Raw genomic sequence first — 25,471 nt, 5'->3', positions numbered from 1 at the left:
CAAGCTGTGTAGGTTCTAGTATATAATTTCACTTTTACTTAGAGCTTTCATATGCCACAGCTTTTGGTCATATATTCACTTCCCTAACATATTATAGCACAATCCCATAATCAGATTCCCTGATGCTTTCATCTACCAGTACAGATGATGAGTTTTATATCAGTTATCTTCAGAAATGCTATTCTTCTGATAAACTGTCTCTATATGGCTCTGCTAACCAGTCTTAAATCTAAACATAAATCCCACTGCACTTCTCATCCTAAACCTGAACTTTCTCAGTGGCCTCATTGGTGACCATTCCTTACCAGCGACACCATTTCCAATGTTCCTTTATAGCAGTTTTTCTGTTTTCTGAGCCTGCGCTCTTAGTGTCTTTGCCCATGCTCTTCTTTATGTATGAAATGCTCTTGGAGACTTCCCTGGTGGTCCAGTGATTAATACTCCATATTCCCAGTGCAGGGGGAACAGTTTCTTTCCCTGGTGGGAAAAATATGTCCATCTGGGCATGGCCAAAAAAAGAAAAAGAAATGCTTTTACTTCTTTAAATACCTGCTAAGCCACTATACATTCTCCAAGAGCTAACATAAATTTCACATCTTCTGTGAAGACTTTCCTCACATTGCTCTTGTCTTTTATGCTCTGTTATAGAACGTAACACATATAATTTGTGTTTATAAATTTTCTCTGATAAGGAAATAGTGATTAGGAGAACTGGATAAAAACAGTGCTTCTGATGATAGGAATAATATTTTTATATTCCCTATACATTTAATATTGCCTGGAGTAACAGGCAAATTTGGCCTTGGAATACAGAATGAAGCAGGGCAAAGGCTAATAGAGTTTTGCAAGAGAACAGTGTCATAGCAAACACCCTCTTTCGACCACACAAGAGAAGACTCTACACTTGGACATCCCCAGCTGGTCAGCACCAAAATCAGATTGATTATATTCTTTGCAGGCAAAAATGGAAAAGCTCTATATAGTCAGCAAAAACAAGACCAGGAGCTGAATATGGCTCAGATCATGAACTCCTTATTGCCAAATTCAGACTTAAATTGAAGAAAGTAGGGAAAACCACTAGACCATTCAGGTATGACCTAAATCAAATCCCTTAATGGTTATATAGTGGAAGTGAGAAATGGATTTAAGGGACTAGATCTGACAGACAGAGTGCCTGATGTACTATGGACAGAGGTTTGTGACATTGTATAGGAGACAGGGATCAAGACCATCCCTAAAATGTGAAAAAGCAAAATGGCTATCTGAGGAGGCCTTACAAATAGCTGTGAAAAGAAGAGAAGTGAAAAGCAAAGGAGAAAAGGAAAGATATACTCATTTGAATGCAGAGTTCCAAAGAATAGTAAGCAGAGATAAGAAAGGCTTCCTTAGTGATCAGTGCAAAGAAAAAGAGGAAAAAAAAACAATGGGAAAGACTAGAGATATCTTCAAAAAATTGGAAATATCAAGGGAACATTTCATACAAAGATGGGCTCAATAAAGGACAGAAATGGTATGGACCTAACAGAAGCAGAAGATATTAAGAAGAGGTAGCAAGAATGCACAGAAGAACTGTACAAAAAAGATCTTCATGACCCAGATAATCACGATGGTGTGATCACTCACCTAGAGCCAGACATCTGGGAATGTGAAGTCAAGTGGGCCTTAGGAAGCATCACTATGATCAAAGCTAGTGGAGGTGATGGAATTCCAGTTAAGCTATTTCAAATCCTGAAAAATGATGCTGTGAAAGTGCTGCACTCAGTATGCCAGGAAATTTAGAAAACTCAGCAGTGGCCACAGGACTGGAAGAGGTCAGTTTTTCTTCCAATCCTGAAGAAAGGCAATGCCAAAGAATGCTCAAATGACCGCACAATTGCACTCATCTCACACGCTAGTAAAATGATGCTTAAAATTCTCTAAGCCAGGCATCAGCAATGCATGAACCGTGAACTTCCAGCTGTTCAGACTGGTTTTAGAAAAGGCAGAGGAACCAGAGATCAAATTGCCAACATCCACTGGATCATGGAAAAAGCAAGAGAGTTCCAGAAAAACATATATTTCTGCTTTAGTGACTATGCCAAAGCCTTTGACTGTGTGGATCACAAGAAACTCTGGAAAATTCTGAAAGAGATGGGAATACCAGTCCACCTGACCTGCCTCTTGAGAAACCTGTATGCAAGTCAGGAAGCAATAGTTAGAACGGACATGGAACAGCAGACTGGTTCCAAGTAGGAAAAGGAGTATGTCAAGGCTGTATATTGTCACCCTGCTTATTTAGCTTCTATGCAGAGTACATCATGAGAAATGCTGGGCTGGAGGAAGCACAGGCTGGGAATCAAGATTGCTGGGAGCAATATCAATAACCTCAGATATGCAGATGACACCACCCTTATGGCAGAAAGTGAAGAGGAACTCAAAAGCCTCTTGATGAAAGTGAAAGAGGAGAGTGAAAAAGTTGGCTTAAAGCTCAACGTTCAGAAAACTAAGATCATGGCATCTGGTCCCATCACTTCATGGCGTATAGATGGGGAAACAGTGGAAACAGTGTCTGACTTTATTTTTCTGGGCTCCAAAATCATTGCAGATGATGATTGCAGCCATGAAATTAAAAAACACTTACTCCTTGGAAGGAAAGTTATGACCAACCTAGACAGCATATTAAAAAGCAAAGGCATTACTTTGTCAACAAAGGCCCGTTTAGTCAAGGCTGTGGTTTTTCCAGTGGTCATGTATGGATGTGAGAGTTGTACTGTAAAGAAAGCGGAGTGCTGAAGAATTGATGGTTTTGAACTGTGGTGTTGGAGAGGACTCTTGAGGGTCCCTTGGGCTGCAAGGAGATCCAACCAGTTCATCCTAAAGGAGATCAGTCCTGAGTGTTCATTGGAAAGACTGATGTTGAAGCTAAAACTCCAATACTTTGACCACCTGATGCAAAGAGCTGACTCATTTGAAAAAACCCTGATGCTGGGAAAGATTGAGGGCAGGAGGAGAAGGGGATGACAGAGGATAAGATGGTTGGATGGCATCACTGATTCAATGGACAGGGGTTTTGGTAAACTCTGGGAGTTAGTGATGGATTGGGAGGCCTGGCATGCTGCGGTTCATGGGGTCACAAAGATTCAGACATGACTGAGCAACTGAACTGAACTGAACTTTTTGGAAGGAAAGTTATGACCAATTTAGACAGTATATTAAAAAGCAGAGACATTACTTTGCTAGTCAAGAGTATAGTTTTTCCAGTAGTAATGTTTGGATGTGAGATTTGGACTATAAAGAAAGCTGAGTGCTGAAGAATTGAAGCTTTTGAACTGTGGTGTTGGAGAAGACTCTTGAGAGTCCCTTGGACTGCCAGGAGATCCTAAAGGAAATCAGTCCTCAATATTCATTGGAAGAACTGATCTTGCAGCTGAAACTCCACTATTTTTGGCCACCTGATGTGAAGAGTTGACTCATTTGAAAAGACCCTGATGCTGGGAAGATTGAAAGCAGGAGGAGAAGGGGATGACAGAGGATGAGATGGTTCAGTGGCATCACTGACTCAATGTACATGCGTTTGAGCAAGCCCTGGGAGTTGGTGATGGACAGGGAAGTCTGGCATTCTGTGTCCTTGAGGTTTCTAAGAGTCGGAAATAAGTGAGATGAACTGAACTGATTCATAATATAATGGAAGTTTCAGGTAGGCATCACTTGAATACAAATTGAAGGATTGTATTCTCTTTAGTGCCTTAAAATATGTCTCTCAGTTGCAGTGGTTTACCACCTCTGTGAGATTGGCTGCCTATTTTAGCATTTCTAGTTTTAAATCCTGTAATCATTTAGCCCTCACCTTTAGCTTTATTCCTGCTCCAAGCTCTAAAGCCAACGTGTCATTAGATTAGGAACATTATACAAAGAACTCTAGGTTAACAATATATTGGTTTGGGGTTGAGAGTGGCAGAATCTATTCTTTATTGTTATTATAAGCTAAGTACTTTATTAAATAAAAATAAGTGCTTACCCAATTATTCTTACAGTAGTGCTATGAAATAATCAATATGCTCATTTTGCTACTTAGGAAAATAAGGAAAATAAGCAATTGAGTAAATGGCTCAAGTTTATTTATTAACAGAGCTGGAACTCACACGTATCAATCTGATAACAAAGGAGCCAATATTATAGTCATTTCAGCACCAATTTAAAATTGTTTCTGGTCCTATTGTGACTTAGTAGTTGTTCAGTTGCTAAGTTGTATCCGACTCTTTGTGACCCTGTGGACTGCAGCATGCCAGGCTTCCCTGTCCTTCGCTGTCTCCCAGAGGTTGTTCAAATACATGTCCATTGAGTCAATGATGCCATCCAAACATCTCATCCTCTGTCACCCGCTTCTCCTCCTGCCTTCAGTCTTTCTCTGCATCAGGATCCTTTCCAATGAGTCAGCTCTTTGCATCAGAGGGCCAAAGTATTGGAGCATCAGCATCAGTCCTTCCAATGAATATGCAGAGTTCATTTCCTTTAAGATTGGCTAGTTTGATCTCCTTGTTATCCAGGGAACTTTCAAGAGTTTTATCTACCACCACTATTCGAAAGCATCAATTATTTGGTGTTCAGTGTCCTTTATGGTTCAGTTCTCACATCTGTGCATGACTACTGGAAAAACCATAGCTTTGACTATATGGACCATGCATAATTGAATTAACATGACTCTTGCTTTCTTTCTGATAACCAGCTTTTCTCTGCTTTTGGTCATTATCTTATAGTTAAATTTTATTTTTTGTTAAATAAAGTATGGTATTTTTACATGTTCTCTTACATGTAATAAATATAACTACATATGTACAGTGATTATTTGCACAAGTGTCTTAATTTAACAAAAATTGCATAGAATTTGAGAATGTATTTATTGATTTTAGTATTCTTAGTAATATTTAGAGGTAAAATAGAAAGACTATTCAAATTCTCGGATTTAGAAACTTTAAATTCCAGATGTGACTTTACTACTACTTGCAGTTTAACTTTGGCTCAGTCGGTTTCATCATCTGATGATTATTTTTGGGATACTCCAAACCCTAAATTACAGTAGATCTGGAAAGTCTGAAGCCTTTCCAAAAGTTTGTAGAAGAATCATGAAGAAAGGAAAATGTAAAAAAATCACAATAGAATGCCAACAATATTCACTATAGCCATCTTGATGAAATTGGTACTATATACAGGATTAAGTTAAAGATTCTGATATCTAAGTAGCCTGGCGTGTGTTCAAGAAGTTGAAAACAAAGGTTGGACAGGTAAAACTAATTTTTAAGATACACATAATAATATGTAATATTATATGTCATAATCTGAGGTAAGAGCCCAATAAGACCAGGTGAAAAAAGAAGCATCTGTTTATAAAAGTAAGGGAAAAATGTTTTAGGCTGGGCTGAAAAGGAAAGAAATTCTGGAAATAAGGAAACCAGTTTTTATCTGTTTGCCTGAATTATTTGATGATGAGGTTTTTTTTTTTAATATAAAAATACCTTAGGAACTTGATTAGAATTAAGCTTCATGGAGGGAAACAACACATCCTTATACTGATAAGGAACATTTCAGGCTTATTTTCCGGGGAGATAGGGCTTAAGTATCACCACAGCAAGCCGCCACGTTAGTGTTCTGTGCTTAGCCAAGGGGAAAACAGCTGGAGCAGAGCCAGCAGACAGACAGTGGGATGTATCTTCCCACACACAAGCGCCTCTTTAATTCTCTGGTGTGAAGTTTAACATTTTCACAGCTACAAAAATCAGACACATGAAATTCAGCTTTCTTTTTTGTCCTCACATACTCTTGTTCCAGTAGCTCTTTTATTTCTCTAATTTTGTCACACTTTTCAATTAAACAACTACAACTAAAAATTTTGGAGTATGTAATTGTAGTGACAGAAAAGAGAGTTGAAAACAAGAAACTATATATGAAATTTAGTCTCACTCTATAAAATAGTGCGATTGAGTGCTTCTACAGTAAGAACATTTCTATTTGAAATGCTAGACATTTAATACTATTTCTAAGATTAAAATTTCTTTCTTATTCTTGAATACTATGTTTATGTATTTAATTTGCACATATTTTATACCCAGATAAGAGCAAAATATTTAACATTAATTATCAAGGTGAAAATTAATCTTCTTCCAGAAACAAAGATTACTATTAAACATGCTAGATCTATTCATTTAAATTTTCTTCAGGAAGAGGAAAAGCCAAATAATTGTCCATATGTGTTTTATTTCAAAGACGAAAGGTGAAAGAAAGAACGTTCCTTTAACAAAATATATGTAAGCTTGTCTTCTATAAAGCTCATACAACATAGGAGTAAATTATTTTTATTTAAAAATTAGCAAATTGTATCACGGGCAAAAAGGAAATGAAACTACTTTTAGAGTTAAATTAAAAATAAAGTTAAAAATCAGTAAATGATATAGTCTTTGCTATTTTCAATGGTTTAAGTATGGATTTTGTACTCTTTCCTAGTGAAATAGTGATTACATTCTGAAAATATTTTTATTGAAAATAAAAGATAGTAAAATGCCTGGGGAATATTTTCATGAATAAATCCTGTCTTTTTAATAAGTTGCTGTGATTTTTTTAAAGAACCTCAAAGCTCTTAGACTAAAACAGTTGATTTTAGGAATTATATGTACTGTTATCAGTATTACCTTATGTTCATCATAACTTAAATGAAAAGGAAAAAAGGAAAGCGTATAAAATACATTTTTATGGTGCTTCTGACTTTAGCTAGAGTGTTACTATACTTTTTTCTTTGAATAACCTAAAATTTATGTCATTTCAAATTTTACATGCATAATGTTTTTTGTTTTTTGTGCCCTCTCTTGTTAGTAAAATCATTACCTAATAGAATGTTTGCTTTTCATGTTTATGACACCTGTATTACATAGCAAGATATAACTAGATACACAGTTAAGCTCTGGATGCAGGGGTTAGGGGCTCTAGCCACCTTGCAGTAGATATCTTTACAGTGGGGCCTCAGTATTTAAGAATCCACATCAGTAGATTCATCTAACAGTGGATCATGCAGTACTATAGTATTTATTGAAAAAGAAAAAGTCTGCATGTAAGTGGACCCATGCAATTCAAACCTGTGTTAAGAATCAGCTGTAATTTAAAAAATTTGTCAGTGTTTTAGTTGAGGCCTACTTAGTATTTTTTTAAACATTCTTTGGAGAGCCTTCAGATACTAGCTATAGTTTTCTCATTTCTTTAAAGTTATCTGATCACTACCTTTAATAAGGTAGTGATAAAAAACATAATCTTCCATTATAAATTAAGAATGCAATGTAATACAGTTTCCATTAACACAAGGAGGAGAAAAACGCTGATTTTAACCTTGTCAGTTTCTCCATTTCTTTCTAACTTACACTCTGATCCTATTGTACTGAATTTGGTTTTCTAAGGAAATAGCTACCTTAACCCACCTTGGTGTATTTTTTAAGGAATAAAAAGAAAAAGAAAAAAAGCAAACAGATTTTGAAGTCAAATGGGTTTAAATCACAGCTCTTTCACTTCATAGCTCAAAGACTTAATAAAATTTTTTAACTGTCATGCTGCTGCTGCTGCTAAGTCGCTTCAGTCGTGTCTGACTCTGTGCGACGCCAGAGACGGCAGCCCACCAGGATCCCCCGTACCTGGGATTCTCCAGGAAGGAACACTGGAGTGGGTTGCCATTTCCTTCTCCAGTGCATGAAAGTGAAAAGTGAAAGTAAAGTCGCTCAGTCATGTCCGACTCTTAGCCACCCCATGGACTGCAGCCTACCAGGCTCCTCTGTCCAGGGGATTTTTTAGGCAAGAGTACTGGAGTGGGGTGCCATTGCCTTCTCCGTAACTGTCATGAGTCTCAGCGTTTTCAACTCTAGTATGTAGGTAATGTCATGAGGTTTTTATCTGAATTAAATTGAACAGTTAATAAAGAAATATCACACCAGTATACTTTGTATATAATAATTCTTATTAAATATTAGATGATGTTATTTATTAGAGTTAATATTTATCAATTTCATCATAAATTTGAAAAAAATCTTTTACTGGGAAAATTTCACCACCACAGAAATTGGTACTCATAGGTATAATGGATATTATATAAGATACAGTTACAGCTAGACTGATGAATACAAACAATTCCTTAAATGTATATAACTTAAATCACTAAAATAAAAGGCATAATTAATTGAATGGTTCTTATATATACTTTCTATACGATATATTCTGAAATCTACATACTTCACATAAATTGCTGAATATTAAGTGCTTTTTGGCTGTTGTATTCCAGTAAACTTATGGTGCTGTTTAAGTAGAAATAAATATATATGTGTATTTAACAGTTTTTAAAACTGTACATAAATTATACAAGTCTTGGAGGGAACACATACTATTTTCCATTTGTTTGTTTATCAGTATATTAACTCTCTTTCCTGACAGCGTAGGGGAAATTATAATGATTTAAAGAGTGAATCTTTATCAGTATTTGACAGAGAAGGAAAATGATGATAACATGCAAACAGTTATTTATAACAGAATTTAACTTGAAAGTGACAGTTGCTCAGTATTTGATTTATACCTCTATTTTAGTCAGTAGAATAGACTTCCACAGTCCAGTGGGTCCCTGTTTAAGTTGGCTGTTAAAGTATGAAAATATACCTTTTGGATGTATAGTTACTATAGAGATGCAAATGAGAAAATATTCATGTGGTATTTTTTTTCCTCTGCCATCACTTCCCTTGAAGGTAGTCCAGGAATTTTGATATTGACTTATTAAATTGTCATTTGACTTTTTTATATTTAGTAATTCATACCAACAAGTTTCTCTGTGTTGCTTTACATCCTACACCCACAAAAGGTCTATACTACCAAAATCTAAATAAAACACAAATAAATATAATCCAAATACCCAGCTAGTGTAGGGAGTTCTTGATTTCTTATTACCATGCCTTGGTGGAGTCAGTTTGTTTTAATAGTGTAGAGGAAGAGCATGTAACAATATGTAATAACTATAAATCAAAAGCCTGCTTATATATCTAAGTGTCCACTCAACTTCTTCAGTTATTCTCTGATCTTCCTAAAATGCTTCAAAGCAAAACTCATTGAGAGCGTTCACACTTCCCGTTTTCTCACACCGTTTATTTCACACCAATTTGATTCTCATATCTCTACATCCAACAGGTACATTTCAGTCTTGCTTTTACATAGATTTGGCGTATTTTGAAGTATTTATTCATATATGCCACCCTGAATATCTTCTCTTTGGATTCTGTAATTCCATATTTTCCTCTTTCTTCCATTTCTCTCTCTAGCCACATTTCCACAATATACTTTTTTATTCAGTTTCTACAGCTAACCTCTTCTATTTAGTAATTAACTAAAAGCTTGTTCTTTAAAAAGATAAGTCAAATCAGTAACTTTAGCCACACTCATCAAGGTAAAAGGAAGAGGCCCCAACTCAATAAAATCAGAAATAAAAAAGAAGTTACAATAAACATCACAGAAATACAAGGGCTAATGAGAGACTACTATCAACAACTATATACCAATAAAATCAAGATTGTGGGAAGAAATATCAATTACCTCAGATATGCAGAAGACACCACCCTTATGTCAGAAAGTGAAGAGGAACTAAAGACCTCATGATGAACGTGAAAGAGGAGAGAGGAAAAAGCTAGCTTAAAACTCAACATTCAAAAAATGAAGATCATGGCATCTGGTCCCATTACTTCATGGCAAATAGATGGGGGAAACAATGGAAACAGTGAGAAACTTTATTTTCTTGGGCTCCAGAATCACTGCAGATGATGACTGCAGCCATGAAATTAAAAGACGCATGCTTCTTGGAAGCAAAGCTATGACAAACTTAGACAGCATATTAAAAAGAAGAGGGATTACTTTGCTAACAAAGGTCCATCTAGTCAAAGCTGTGGTTTTTCCAGTATTCATGTATGGATGTGAGAGTTGGACCATAAAGAAAGTTGAGTGTCTTAGAATTGATGCTTTTGAATTGTGGTGTTGGAGAAGACTCTTGAGAGTCCCTTGGACTGCAAGGAGATCCAAGCAATCAATGCTAAAGGAAATCAGTCCTGAATATTCATTGGAAGGACTGATGCTGAAGCTAAACTCCAATACTTTGACTACCTGATGCAAAGAACTGACTCCTTAGAAGAGACCCTGAAACAGAAAGATTGAAGGCAGGAGGAGAACAGGACAACAGAGGATTAGAGGGTTGGATGGCATCACCAACTCAATGGCCATGAGTTTGAGCAAGCCCTGGGAGATAGTGATGGACAGGGAAGTCTGACATCCTACAGTCCATGAGGTTGCAAAGAGTCGGACTTGACTGAGTAACTGAACTGAACTGAACTGGCTGAGGAGAAATTGACAAATTCTTAGCAAGGTACGATTTCTCCAGACTGAACAAGAAAAAATAGAAAATATGAACAGACCAATTAACAGTATTGAAATTAAATCTTTACTTTAAAAACTCCCAACAACAACAACAACAAAAATCCAGGATCAGATTGATTCACAAGTGAATTATACAAAACTTTTAAAGAGGAGTTAACATCTGTATTCTCAAACTATTCGAGAAAATTGCAGAGAAAGGGACACTTCTGAATTCATTCTATGAGCCTGGCATCACCCTGACAGCAAAACCAAAGATGTACAATCTAGATTTAGAAAACACACAGGAACCAGAGATCAAATTGCCAGTATCTGTTGCATCATACAAAAAGCAAAGGAATTTCAGAAAAAAAAAAAATCTATTTTTTTTTTGTTTCACTGATAGTGCTAAAGCCTTTGAATATGTGGATCCCAACAAACTGTGGAAAATTCTTAAAGAGGTGGGAATACCAGACCACCTAACCTGCCTCCTGAGAAAGCTGTATGCAGGTCAAGAAGCAACAGTTAGAACCAAACATGGAACAGTGGACTGGTTCAGAATTGGGAAAGGAGTATGTCAAAGCTGTATATTGTCACCCTGCTTATTAAACTTATATGCAGAGTACATCATGCAAAATGCAGGGCTGGATTAATCATAAGCTGGTATCAAGATTGCTGGGAGAAATATCTACAACCTCAGATATGCAGATGATACCACTCTAATGGCAGAAAGTGAAGGGGAACTAAATAGCCTCTTGATGAGGGTGAAAAAGGAGAATGAAAAAGCTGGCTTGAAACTCAACATTTGAAAAACGAAGATCATGGCATTCATTTCCATCATTCATGGCAAATGAATGAGGAAAAAATAGAAGCAGTGACAGATTTTATTTTTTGAGGCCCCACAATAACTCTGATGGTAACTGCAGCCATGAAATTAAAAGACGCTTGCTCCTTGGAAGAAAAGCCACGGCAAACCTTTGTTTTTGTTCAGTTGCTCAGTCGTGTTGGACTCTTTTCAACACCATAGACTGCAGCATTCCAGGCTTCCTTGTCCTTCACTGCCTTCCAGAGCTTACTCAAACTCATGTCCATCGAGTCGGTGATGCTATCTAACCATCTCATCCTCTGTCATCCGCTTCTCCCAGTGCCCCCAATCTTTCCCAGCATCAGGGTCTTTTCCAGTGAGTCAGCTCTTTGCTCAGGTGGCCAAAGTATGGGAGCTTCAGTTGGAGCATCAATATTCATTCCTTGCAATGAATATTCAGGGTTGATTTCTTTTAGGGTTGACTGGTTTGATCTCCTTGCTGTCCAAGGGACCCTCAAGAGTCTTCTCCTGCACAACAGTTAGAAAGCATTAATTTTTAGGTGCTCACCCTTCTTCATGGTCCAGCTTTCACATCTGTAAAGACTATGGAAAAACCATAGCTTTTACTAGATGGCAAAAGTGATGTCTCTGCTTTTAATACACTGTGATTTATCATAGATATTCTCCAAGGAGCAAACGTCTTTTAATTTTGTGGCTGCAGTCACCATCCGCATTGATTTTGGAGCCCAAGAAAATGAAATGTGACACTGATTGAGGGAGCATACCTCAACATAATAAAGGCCATATATGACAAACCCACATCTCACAACATATTTAGTGGTGAAAAGATGAAAGCTTTTCTTCTAAGATCAGGAAAGTTACAGGGATAGCTACTCACACCGCTTTCATTCAGCATAGTTTTGCAAGTCATAACCACAACAATCAGATAAAAAAAATAAAAAGAATCCTATTTGGAAAGGAAGAAGTAAAACTGACTCTGTTTTCAGATGATATGATACTATTCATAGAAAATCTTAAAGACACTACTGGAAAGCTATGAGAGCTCACTAACGAATTTGATAAACTTGTAGAACACAGAGTCCTAATTCAAGTTAAGTGTTCTGACATCTGGCAGAGTGGCAATCATCAAAAAGAAAACAAATAAAAAACATTGACAAGGATATGGAGAAAAAGGAACTCAATACACTGTTAGTGTGAATGTAGGTTGCTGCAGTCACTCTGGTAAACTGTATGGAGGGCACTCAAAATACTAAAAATAGGACTACTATATGATCCTGCAATTCCACTTGTGGGTACATACCTGAAAAAAACAGTAATTCAAAAAGATTAATGCAACCCAGTGTTCGTAGAAGCATTATTTACAGTTGCCAAGATATTAAATCTACAGAAGTGTCCATTAACAGATGAATGGATAAAGATGTGGTATATATACTCAACAGAATACTACTCAGCCATAAAAAGGAATGGAATTTTTGCCACTTGCAGCTCATAGGTGGAATTTGAGAGCATTATGCTAAATGAAATGTCAGACAGAGAACGATAAATACTGTACAATATCACTTATATGTGGAATCTAAACAAATACATGTAGTAACTATAACATTATACAACACAGCAAATATAGCCAATATTTTATAGTAACTGTAAATGAAGTACCTTTAAAAATGTGAATCACTACATTTTACACCTACAATATATTATGTTGTACACCAACTATACTACTTGAATTAAAAAAAAAAAAAGTTGAAACTTCTTAAGGCTCTCTTCTAGTCCAGAGAAGGCAAAACTTTTCTGTAAAGGGTCACATAGTAATTATTTTAGGCTTTACAGAATGTATGGTTTCTCTGTACTTTGAGGGATATTCTCTTCTACCGTAACTACTCAGCTATGCCCTAATAGCAGGAAAGCAACCACATACAACACATGAGTGAACGAGACTCTGTTTCTAGCTCTGTTGTTCTGCTTCTTATTTTTTTTTCTTAAAATATTGTATATGAGATTTTACCTAAATTTTCTCCTACTTCTCCTAGTTAAAGGAAAACAGTTTTGTAGAGGGAAGATTTGGCTAAGATGACTTTTACCTTCATAAATCTATACCTCACAATTCTGTTATTTTTCACAAAATGATTCAAAAATTTGATCTGTACTTTTGATCCTCTGCTTCCTCTATACTCTCGCATGTTTATCTTTACCTTTTCCCATATTTCTCCAGGGCTTCCCTGGTGGCTCAGATGATAAAGAATCCACCCACAATGCAGGAGACATGGGTTTGATCCTGGGTTGGGAAGATCCCCTGGAGGAGAGCATGGCAACCCACTCCAGTATTCTTGCCTGGAAAATCCCCATAAACAGAGGAGACTGGTGGACTACAGTCTATGTGGTCACAAAAAGTCACACACTACTGAGCAACTAAGCGCCCAGCACATCTTTGTCCATGTTGTTCCTATTCAGATGAACTAAGATTAATCCTCCCAGGAGTTCCTTTTCAGTGAGGGACTCTGTCCTGGAAAGAAGCTTAATCGTATTAATTTTGAGGTTTAATATAATCCAGACTACACTTTCCTTGTGGCTCAGCTGGTAAAGAATCTGCCTGGAATGTGGGAGACTTGGGTTCGATCCCTGGGTTGGGAAGATCTACTGGAGAAGGGAAAGGCTACCCACTCCAATATTCTGGCCTGGAGAATTTGGGGTTGCAAAGAGTTGGGCACGACTGAGCAGTTTTCACTTCACATGATCCAGACTATTCCACTGGCTTTCTGACTTTACCATGGTCTCCTTGATTGTGTGTGGATGCTATGTTGCTTCAATCTTGTCCAACTTTCTGTGACTCTATTGACTGGAGCCCGCCAGGCTTCTCTGTCCGTGAGATTCTCCAGGCAAGAATACTGGAGTGGGCTGCCATTTCCTCCTTCAGGGGATTTCCTGACCTGGAGTTTGAACCAAGTCTTCTATGTCTTTTGCATTGCAGGCAGATTCTTTACCACTAGTGGCACCCAGGAAGCCCATGGTGTCCTTGTATTCACCCACAAATAAGCCTGCAGTGTTTTCTCCTTGATAGTTGCTCTTCTCTTGGTGACTCTCTCTGCTTACCAGATTTCTCTAGTAAGGAGGTGAGTTCTCAGGGTCATGGAGAGACTGAATGCCTAACACCTGCTTCCTCTTCACAGTTTCTGATGCCATGCAGATTTTGTAGCTGTCCTTGACTTTATTAATTGGCATTTCAAGTTCATGGTATATAGTTGAATTTGTTGCAGATGTCCAGGATTTTTGGTGTTATTATTCTGTTTTTAATGAGAGAATTTGGAAAGATTCAAAAACTGTTGTATTTCTGTGTTTATCCTCCATAGGAGTAATTTGGTGTGCTTATTTTTCAAATCAGAGAAGGTAAATGTCTTAGGATTCTTGATTCCAGTATTTGAGGTATCTTTATTTTTAAATGTATTCACTGATTTACATTCACTTATTGAGTACTATAATCCAGAAATTTGATTAAATGTTTGTGATTCAGGAAACAATGCTCCGGGCATCATGTCAGGCACTTTAAGCAAAGAATATGCCACTTACCCTTTAGAACAACACGGTTTTCATTTTCTGTATCAAAGGGTGAGAGCAGTTATATTGCTAAAGGTCACAGGCAACTTCAGTACGGGGTCTTTGAGTATATTGTACAGTTGAATGAAATACATAGTTTAAGCATATGTTTACTGCTTACAGTTACCACTCTGTTGAGCATTGGGGATAGGATAATGTGCCAGCCCTTTTCATCATATTTGCTTATTCTTTATATTGAAAACTTTACTTATAATGGCCCTCAAATTTAATTTTATTAGGAACAGAAGGGGAGACATTAAAAAGCTAAAAGGAATGAAAATGAATAATTCTTTCATACACTCAGGCAGCATATTTTTTAAAAAATGGATGAGATTTTAAACATTAAACTTTTAACATTAGTTCTTACTTTTAAGACATTCAGGATAGGAATATAAATCAGGTTTTACCACAAGGAAGAAATGTTAACTGTTCTGTAAACAGTTCTATAATAGAAATCGTTATTGTGTTACTTTATGCTTAGCTGCTCATCTGAGGTACATAATTTTCTTTTGTGTCTAGGTCAGATTAACTCCACAGCAATATTATTAGACCTTTCTTTAAGCCTTTCTGTGTGTTGTTTCCTCTAAAAAAATACTTATTTTAAAAATATAGCATTTATAAAAGCATCTATCATTGTTTCTTTGGTATTTTAAAATTATATTTAATGCTTATTTAAATATCATTTATTTCACAGATGGCCAGATTTTTCTTATTGACAGTGTCTGTACTAAGTGTTGTATAATGCTTTGCTACTCAAAATGTCATCAATGCACCTGAAGGATCTGCATCACTTGGGAGCTAGAAATGGAGAACCTGGGTTTTACAGATTCTGAGTCTGCATTTTAATAAGATACCCAAGTTATTCTTATACTTCTTAAATTTGGGGAAGTTCTCTCATATTATTAGACTCAACTATGGGAAGAAAATAAATAATGTTAACTACCAAATTTTAAATAATTTACTAAGGGATTTTTTTGAATATATGATCTAAAATAATATTTGAACAGACTAAATGTTATATGAATTTTTATTTAGCAATTTTAAAATCTTGTGTAATATTTGTCATATTGTTCAGTTTTTTAGTGCAGTTTTAATAACAGATACAGGTGTTAGAGATCATTTTATATAGCATCAATGGTAGCAAAACTCATTTGTTTTCACGGGAGTTAAAAACAACAACTATTGATTATGAATTAACAAAGAGACCTACCAAATAAGGCTGTACAGTCCTCAACCAAGGGGGTAGATACGGTCCTGCCACATATACATCCACACTGGCTCACAACTGGAATGTAAGTAGCATAAAGGCTACTTTTCCTTTTCTCTTTTCTCTTTATACAGTAATGTATGGAACAGCACCAGGGCTTCCCAGGTGGTGCTAGTGTTAAAGAACCCGACTGCCGATGCAGGTGATGCAAGAGACAGGGCCTTGATCCCTGGGTTGGGAAGATCCCCTGGAGACGGGCATGGCAGCCCTCTCCAGTATTCATGCCTGGAGAATCTCATGGACAGAGGAACCTGGCAGGCTACAGTCCATGGAGTGACAAAGAGTTGGATGCAATGGAGCACTCACAGAATGAAAAGCATTTTATTAGGTGACCTTAATCACATTTTCATGGATGAAGAGATGAAGACTCGACTATAAATTGCCTTGATTATAATATGAAAGAATATAATAAACTATGGAAACTGTTATATGTCAATACTGATATTGTGTTTTAAGAAATGTTTTAAATTTCCAACCTTACAGTAGTGAATGTTTGATAATGAGGAGTATTTGTGCCTATTTGTACCATAGCTGGCAGGAGTAGGTGTTTAGTATATGTCCTATAAATGAAAGAAACATACTCATGGCTCATGCTAACTTCATGAGTTGGCTTTCAACATCATCATCTTTCCTCTGATTACTATACTCTGGAGGCAATTTGAATGTTTGGCAGTTGACTTTATTGTGTGTCTATGGTTTCTCGATTGACCTTGTTTAATCTAGAATGAGGAGAATGCTCTGACTTAATTGAAAGTATACTGACCTGATAATTGAAGATATGAGTTTAATTAACCTGATAATTGAAGATCTGGTCTAATTCCCAGCTCTGTTACTGATGCTACTTTGAGTTTAGTCTTCTCATTTAATTCTCCCTCCATTGTTTTCTTTTTTTATAGAATAAGGGAAATCCTAGCTGTCTTATATGGTATTCAGTTCAGTTCAGTCGCTCAGTCGTGTCCGACTCTGCGACCCCATGAATCGCAGCACACCAGGCCTCCCTGTCCATCACCAACTCCCAGAGTTCACTCAGACTCGCGTCCGTCGAGTCAATGATGCCATCCAGCCATCTCATTCTCGGTCGTCCCCTTCTCCTCCTGCCCCCAATCCCTCCCAGCATCAAAGTCTTTTCCAATGAGTCAACTCTTCGCATGAGGTGGACAAAGTACTGGAGTTTCAGCTTTAGCATCATTCCTTCCAATGAACACCCAGGGCTGATATCCTTTAGGATGGACTGGTTGGATCTCCTTGGAGTCCAAGGGACTCTCAAGAGTCTTCTCCAATACCACAGTTCAAAAGCATCAATTCTTCGGTGCTCAGCCTTCTTCACAGTCCAACTCTCACATTCATACATGACTACTGCTGTCATTAAATTTGTATCAACATTATTGGCAGTATATTATTTAAGTAGAGCTAATGGGAGCAGACTTCCCCAAGCTCTTGTATGTTAAAAAATATTTTTCCCTATCCTCAATATTTGTTGAGTTTTCTTGTTTGTCTGTTGCTTTGTTTTGTATAATAGTCTGGAAAGTCTGGTGTTAATGTAATTATTTTGCCTTTTGTGAATTATTTGTCACTTTTCCTTGGCTGCTGCTGCTGCTGCTAAGTCGCTTCAGTCGTGTCCGACTTTTCCTTGGAGGCCTTGACAATTTTATCTTTGTTCTTGAATTATCCTAGGTCAGTTTTCCCAGGTGAGCCCTTTTAATGTACACATTCAGGTCTTTTCCTTTTTCTGAACGTTTTCTTGGTCATAGTTTTTTTGTGCTATTTCCATTCCCTTATTTGGTTATTCTTCTTTTAAATTAGAAATTATTAATGTGTATTAATTAAATGAATCAGTATGTATTAATTTACATACCAGTTATCCTTTGCCCGTCTTTCATTACCCACGCTCTGTCTCTTTTACTGTTTTGTCATTGTCTTTCTTTTGGTTATTTTCCTATCTTTCCTCAGTGGACTGTAGTAAATTTTCCTTTGGTTTTTTTTCTGCCGTGGGCGCTTGTAATGTATTCTCCATTTCAGAGATAATTTTGTCTTTTTATTCTGTTTCTTTCCTGAGCTCAGTCAACTTTTTTTTTCCCATTCATCTATTAATATTTCTTTTCCCACTTGGTGTTTAGACTTTGAATGTTTTATTAAAAGTGTTTTTTTTAAACATCAGATTCTTGTTTGACTGTATTTAATTCTGCATTGTACAGTAACAGTTTTCTTTTGCTTTGTAGTTGCTTTGTGTAAGGGAATTATCTTCAGCTGATATATGTGAAATTTTATTGCTTAAATTTCTTTAGTAGCTTTGTGAGGACTTCACTTACTTTTTCTTTACATTTATGCTACAAGGCTTTTATATAACCTTCCTAATTTAGTAATTCTCTATTCTCTTAGTGTAGCAAATCCAGGTACTTTGTAGGACTGTGTTGGTGGGGAGGAGTTGTGAATTTTCCCATTTTACTGTTCACTTTTTGTCTTGTTGGACCCATATTTTCTCTGTTTTTCTTTCCTTCATTATTGAATTGCCAAAAGGTGCTTTTTGTGTTTTTTACTTTCTGTAAATTGTGCTTATCAAAGAGTTTCCCTCTAAATAACATGTATGTTAGTCCCTCAGTCATGTCTGACTCTTTGCAACCCCATGACTGTAGCTGCCAAACTTCTCTGTCCATGGAATTCTCTAAGCAAGAATATTGCAGTGGATAGCCATTCCTTTCTCCAGGGGATCTTTCCAACCCAGGTATCACAACCATGTTCCTGCATTACGGGCAGATTCTTTACCATCTGCCCCATTGGAGAGACACATTTAAATTTCATATATCTCTTTAAATCAAGTATTTTAAGTTATGCCTGTCACTTTTAAAGATATCTGACCTTATAAATTGGGCTCATTCTGATATCCTTTCCCTGTAGTCTCTGCTCTGATCTGCATATTTTTCAGCCATGTTCAGATATAGGGTGGATTTTATCTTTCAATTTATCTCTCAAATCAGTTTCTTTTTTTTCTTCCCCAGATTTTCTCAGTCTACATTTGCTTATGAACAGGAATGGGGCCACAGCATGAGAGATGATTTTGCAGTTTTTGCCATTCTCTTTCTTTAAGTTATGATTAAAGAATTTACATAGAATTTAATTTCTTTTATGCTTTTTTTAAATGTAGAATTTAGGTTTTCCTCATTTTCCCTTATTTTCAGGGGATTTTGGGGAGATAAGTGCCTGCATTGTCACCATAGCCTTCAGCTTCCTTGGAAATTTTTAAAAATATTTCTAAAATTTTGTAAAACTACAGTTATATTATTTTAATCATTGACAGCTTTGACTTGCCTTTGCTCATGCTCATGCAAGATTTGTTTCTTAAATAAAATTTAGCTTGAGAACATTATGTGTTGTTTTGCAACATGATACACTTTTTTAGTAACAGCCAACCATTGGCTCATTTTAAATCATGTCTTCAGCTTCTCATTAAATAAGATTCTTTCATTGATGAATTATTCACTTGTTCTCTAATTGAAATATTTGAAATATTTATCTTACAAAGTCTCCAGAGTGTCTTGGTAGAGTACTTCATTTTTTTTCAGAAATAATGAAATAATATAATAATTATGTGAGGACCTTGTGGAACGAGTCATTCAGGTATAAAATATTTTTAACTTTTCCATTTTTGCATTATGTCAATTACTTTGACTTCTGATACTTTTATAAGTTTAATCAAATGGAACAAAATTTCTTTGGACAGAGATGCTAAGTATTTTTTATTTGTGTGGATATTTCTGGTAATGATAAAAATCCATGAAAAATACAAAGTGTGGAGTAATTTTAGCAATAAATTAAAAAAATTTTTACATAGCTAAGTCATTGCACGAAAGCATACCCTTTGACTACTTTATTTGTGTATTGGTACTTGACAAGTTTTTAGAAATTCTTTAAAATTATATAATTAGTAAGCCAAATTTGCTAGAGAGTGCAAATTTTGATTTAATATATATGCTAACTACATAGTTTAAATAAATGGAATTTGAATTCTCAGAAAATTTATTAATCCTTGGTGAATACAAAAGTGAAATACTATAAAAGGAGAAGTTGAAGAATAAGTTAAAGGATGATCATACTTCAAATTTATAGAAATGTGAGACTAAGTAATTGGAAGAAAAATATTGTGATTTCTTTCAGAGAATAATGAATGATTAAAAGAATTGAAAGATTATTAACTGGCATTTGAGATTTTATTTGAATCAAAGCCTCAGAAATAATAAATGATGATTAGATTCTGGTTTTAACTATCCAATGCCATTATTTAATTTTGGTTTAGTGTGAATCATCTTTGGAGTATATGATCTCAATAAAACATGCACTATATTGGATACAAACATGGGTTTAAAATGCCAATTTCTTTCTTCCATCCTAGACTTTTCTTTTTCCTATTGTCATTTTCACCATCCTAGTCTCTTACCACTCATCTTTGAGTCTCCCTTCTTGGATAGCAGTATCCACTCCTGCTTAGTAATCCACTCTACCGCCAGGATGATCTTTTTGAAATGACATGCAATGTGCACTATAGACATACCTTTTTGTCCTCATCTCCACTCCACCACCTGTCACTCTACAGAGATGGTATCCTTAGTCTGTCTTTTCAGGCTTTCCATGGTCTTTCCTCTACCTTCTACTCTAGCCAGATTTTGTAGTGTTCTCACTCTTGTAAAATGTACTGCAGTCACATTGCTTTTCCTTTATTTCCTCTAATGTGCCATGCTCCTTCACCACAAGGCCCTCTCACACAGGTTTTGTTGTCTAAAGGAATCAAGCCTCTCTCTTGCATGTGCCTGCAGTGGGGTTCTTAACTGCTCTTCACTCAAATATGTAACATGTTTATTGACTACTGTCTGCCTCCTCAGTATGCCAGAAGTTCTGTACTAGTGAACTTACAGATCAAATCAGACCCTCTATGAGCTCAGTTTGGTAAAAAAGAAAATTCATCCATATATTCATTAATTTCTAACTGAAACTTATCCTTTCCTTCAAGTATAAATTTAGGAAACAAACTATAGCAGTATATTCATAGTGCCTCTGTCTTTGTTACAAATATGCATGACATTTATTTTTATCACATTAGACTCATGGGAGATATTTCAAAGTATCATTTTAGCTCATTAGTATATTAAATCACAGAACATAATAGATCTGCTACTAGATCTTAATTTGTTAATAAAGAAGTATATGTTACTGTATCACAAATTTGTTTTTAACATTTTAGATGCAATTTATGATGATTTATTTTATAATTCTATATATTTAAAAACATAATTTCATATATATATTTAAATGTGTGTGCATGCCAAGTCGCTTCAGTCATGTCTGATTCTTTGTGACCTCATGGACTATATAGCCCACCAGGCTCCTCTGTCGAATGGATTCTTCAGGCAAGAGTACTGGAGTGGGTTGCCATGCCCACTCCAGGGAATCTTCCCAATGCATGGATGAACCCACGTCTCTTATGTCTCCCGCATTGACTGGCAAGTTCTTTATCATTAATGCTACCTGGGAAGCCCATATATTTAAATATATGATGCTAGAAAGGGATCCATAGTCTGTTTAAAACTATCAAAATGGTACAGGGACATAGTCCCTGTGTCCCATAGGCCCTGGGACATAGTAGGCTTTTAATACATATGTACTAAATAAGGGAATGACGGTTCAACTCAGACTTTCACAGTAACAATTTCTTTAACTTATTTACATGGGAATTTACCCTATCATAAACTCTTATAGGATCAGGTCAGTCAGTTCAGTTTAGTTCAGTCACTCAGTCTTGTCTGATTCTTTACAACCCCATGGACTATAGCATGCCAGGCATCCCTGTCCATCACCACCTTCTGGAGCTTGCTCAAACTCATGTTCATCGAGTTGGTGATGCCATTCAACCATCTCATCCTCTGTCTCCCACTTCTCCTCCTGCCTTCAATCTTTCCTAGCATCATGGTGTTTTCCAGTGAGTTAGTTCTTCTCATCAGATGGTCAAAATATTGGAGTTTCAGCTTCAGCATCAGTCCTCCCAATGAATATTCAGGATAATGAGATTAATGCTCAACATAACTCCAAAGAAAAGTTAACATGCATGTTCAATAGCATTATTTCAAAGGCTGTAATACACAGCAGCAGAGCCTGTGCTTGCAAATTATTTCATTCTTATCCAGTTAAAATTTTGATGACATGGAAATAGACTCCCATGGTGAAAAGACCAAAGAAAGTCATTTCTATAGTCTTTAATTAACCTCTTTTATTTTTCGTTCACTTTCCTTATGGGAGTGCACTGACCATATTGCAGACTCTCAAAATTAAGACAATTAAGAACATTCACGTATTTCTTAAAATCCTTTGAAAGGTGATAACTAAATAAGAATATGATGTGACAATATCAGTATTAGTATTAGTATATTAGTATCAGTATTTCTCACCCCAATTATTACTCTTTGGTTATGATCCCCTTTATTTCCCACCAAAAATATTTTTAAATGGTACAGTTGTATTAATTACTATATCAAGCTGTATGTAGAGAATAGATTACACAACAGATAGCATTTTGCAGAGTTTGAAGTTTATCAGCTTTCAGACATACCTGGGTCCTAACATCTGCTCTGCTGCTTCCCAACTCTTGCGCTTCAGGCAAGTTGCATAACTATCAGAAGCCTTGGTTTGCATAATATAAAACAGAAACAACAATAATTGGGATTGCTGTAAGCATTACATTGCATAACACAATGGTTGATATTTCAGTTAGCAATAGATAAACATTTGTTGTTTCGTGATTAAAATATGATCGTCCATGATAGAGATCAGAAGTATGAAATACTCTCTCCTCAGTTTTTAAAATTCTGCACTTCAATTTTTCACTGGGCTCACTACTTGAAATTCCACTATTTATTGATTCATTGGGTTAGAAAACATCTCTTTGCCACTGTAACCATGAGAGAGTCCTAGATACTAGCCATTCATTCACTTATTTCATTGTGGTATGAAATTCTGGTCAGGGAAGTGAAAGGGAAATAGAAAAGGTGAAAAAAAGTTGATTTGAAGAACAGGACTTTAAAATTGTTGACTGAGAAAGCAGGACACCAGAGAACAATGTGCTTAAAATAAAGAAACTCAGCAAAATCTTAGAATGAAAGTTACAGTGAAGAGAGCCTTTTCTCCACTATTTATTGAAATTATTGTCAGTTTTCTTCTTAGAGTCAGTTTCTTTCTGCCTTTCTCATAGGATACTGAAGGATTATGGAGAGTACAAGCTGAAGATTCAGATTTCTTAGTTCTAAATTCTGTGGCAAACCCTATAAATTGTCTCATGTGGAGCAAATTACTTAACACTGTGAACGTGAATTTATCAATCTGTAAAATGAGTTAATATTACCTAATTCAGAAGGATTATATATACTTGGTTTAAAATGCTATGATGTTACATAAATACAAATAATTTTTTTCAAAATTAGCCCTACCCTTTACTGTAAGTAGAAATAGATGTTTTTATGTTACCTTAGTACCACAGATCCTTTTCCTGAAAATGGCCTATTATATTTGCAAAAACAATGTTATTTGTCTAATATGCATATTCTGAAACTTGCTATTTAATTTTTTCATCTGATATCATTTATTTAAAAGAAATTCGAAAAGCAAATATTTTCAATTTACTTTTTTGTCTTATATAATTTTGTGAGTGTAAAGTCTGCAAATAATATTAAGGAAACAGTGTTTATTTAGTGATATTCTCCTATAACTTGGTAACTCATTAACTATATTTTGCAACCAACTGCTTGACGCATTGATTTATGATGAAATAGCTATCCAGAGAGAAACCCAGTCTCAAATGCACGAAATTTCAGAAAGTCTTTTGATTGGGAGTTAGAGTTATCTGTTCAAATTGAAGGAAAAAGAAACAGTCATCAAAATGACCAAAGGTTATGTAACTTCAGATTTCTCTTTGTTACCTAATGACACTATTTAAGATGGACTGTCAGATCTCATTATATTCACTGATACATTCTGTGGTTTAGATTAAAACGGAATTTTCACTCAGCAGGGGGAAAGTAAGAAGTGCACTTATTCTAGTCAGGCTCAGGGATATTATTCTTTTTCATTTGTTGCTATGTGATAACAATTGCATCCATAATAAGAAAGCTATCAAGCTAAGCTGCATGTACCATAATAAAGTTGTTTTAATTCAAATAAGTGTCAATCACTTAGGGTTCTCAGTTGTGACAAACTATGGTAACAAACTCTATATCTAATCAGAACTGAACTGCAAGTGTGTATGCTAGATAAAGAGGGGAGAAAGTGTTCATATTTTAGTATGCTCAGTGATTGTTTGCATAACTGTAAAGACTGTTAAAAAATTTACTGGAAAAAGTACAAATGTTGTTGCTAGTATTTTTGAAAAATCAGTTTTCAATGTCTCAGAAACTTTAGTGGGGTTCTTTTTTTTTTTTTTCTTTAAGTGTTACGAGGCAGGTGAGCTTATGTTATACTTGAGATAGTATATTTTTCTAGCATGTGTAAATAAACCCCTGAAAATGGCTTTAAAAGAAAAAATCTGCATTTGGCATGGGGGTTGATCTGAAGAGAAAAAAATCACTAAAATCAAATGTTTACTCTTTTTTTAAAATTATGCTTTTATAATACACATATTCACATTTACTTCAAAATTCTTATTTTTAAAAATTTGATTCATGGAAACATTGGCCTTTGGGGCCTTAATGTTTACCTGTCTGACATTTGCTAGTAATAGCTGTCAATCAGCCTAAAGAATTACAGATGAATAGATTTCATACTAGGAATTCAAATGCAATTGCTCATGTTTCATATTATTGTGTTATTTGTTCACATTTCCTTCAGTGCTTATTGAAATTATAGCATCTATAAATAGAGCTTCCATGGAGCTGAAAGAATAGAAACCAACCTAAAACACACTGACTTACTATAAAAATCTTAGTAAATGCATATCTGAGTTTTCATTTGTTACTACTAGGTGCAATCTGAGAATAAGTCTTTGCTGTATAGGAAGAGATTGCCAAGTACATGGACACTAACATCTGAATTTGTAAAGCAGTCACACTGTATTCGATCATATTCATAAGTATTTCTATATGAAAATTAGATTTCGAAAATTTAGCAACTGATGCAAATAAGCATTTGAAAACCTTATGATCGATTGTTTTTTGTTTTTTAATTAAGTCTGAAAGAGTGCATAAGAATACAACACAGTAAATACGTGTTGTCGCTTTAAATTACCAGTCACCCTGTAAGTGGGAACAGTGCTGTAGACCTTTACACCACAAAATGAGTTTGCTTATCAGGCATGGAGTGAAATGTTTCTGTGTCTCACAAGAATGTCTGATCCACACTTCTTTAATTCTACCTGTAGGACTCTT

At 35.7% G+C, this 25,471-nt stretch overlaps 1 protein-coding gene across 3 annotated transcripts in view; it reads left to right on the top strand.

The window, feature by feature from the left end:
• Positions 1-25,471, top strand: part of CCSER1 (coiled-coil serine rich protein 1) — a 1,465,340-nt gene that overhangs the window by 403,861 nt on the left and 1,036,008 nt on the right. The gene's annotated exons all lie outside the window — the stretch shown is intronic.

Source organism: Capra hircus, chromosome 6, assembly GCF_001704415.2.
Source record: "Capra hircus breed San Clemente chromosome 6, ASM170441v1, whole genome shotgun sequence".
NCBI lineage: Eukaryota > Metazoa > Chordata > Mammalia > Artiodactyla > Bovidae > Capra > Capra hircus.
This window is presented reverse-complemented; position numbering and strand designations above follow the sequence as displayed.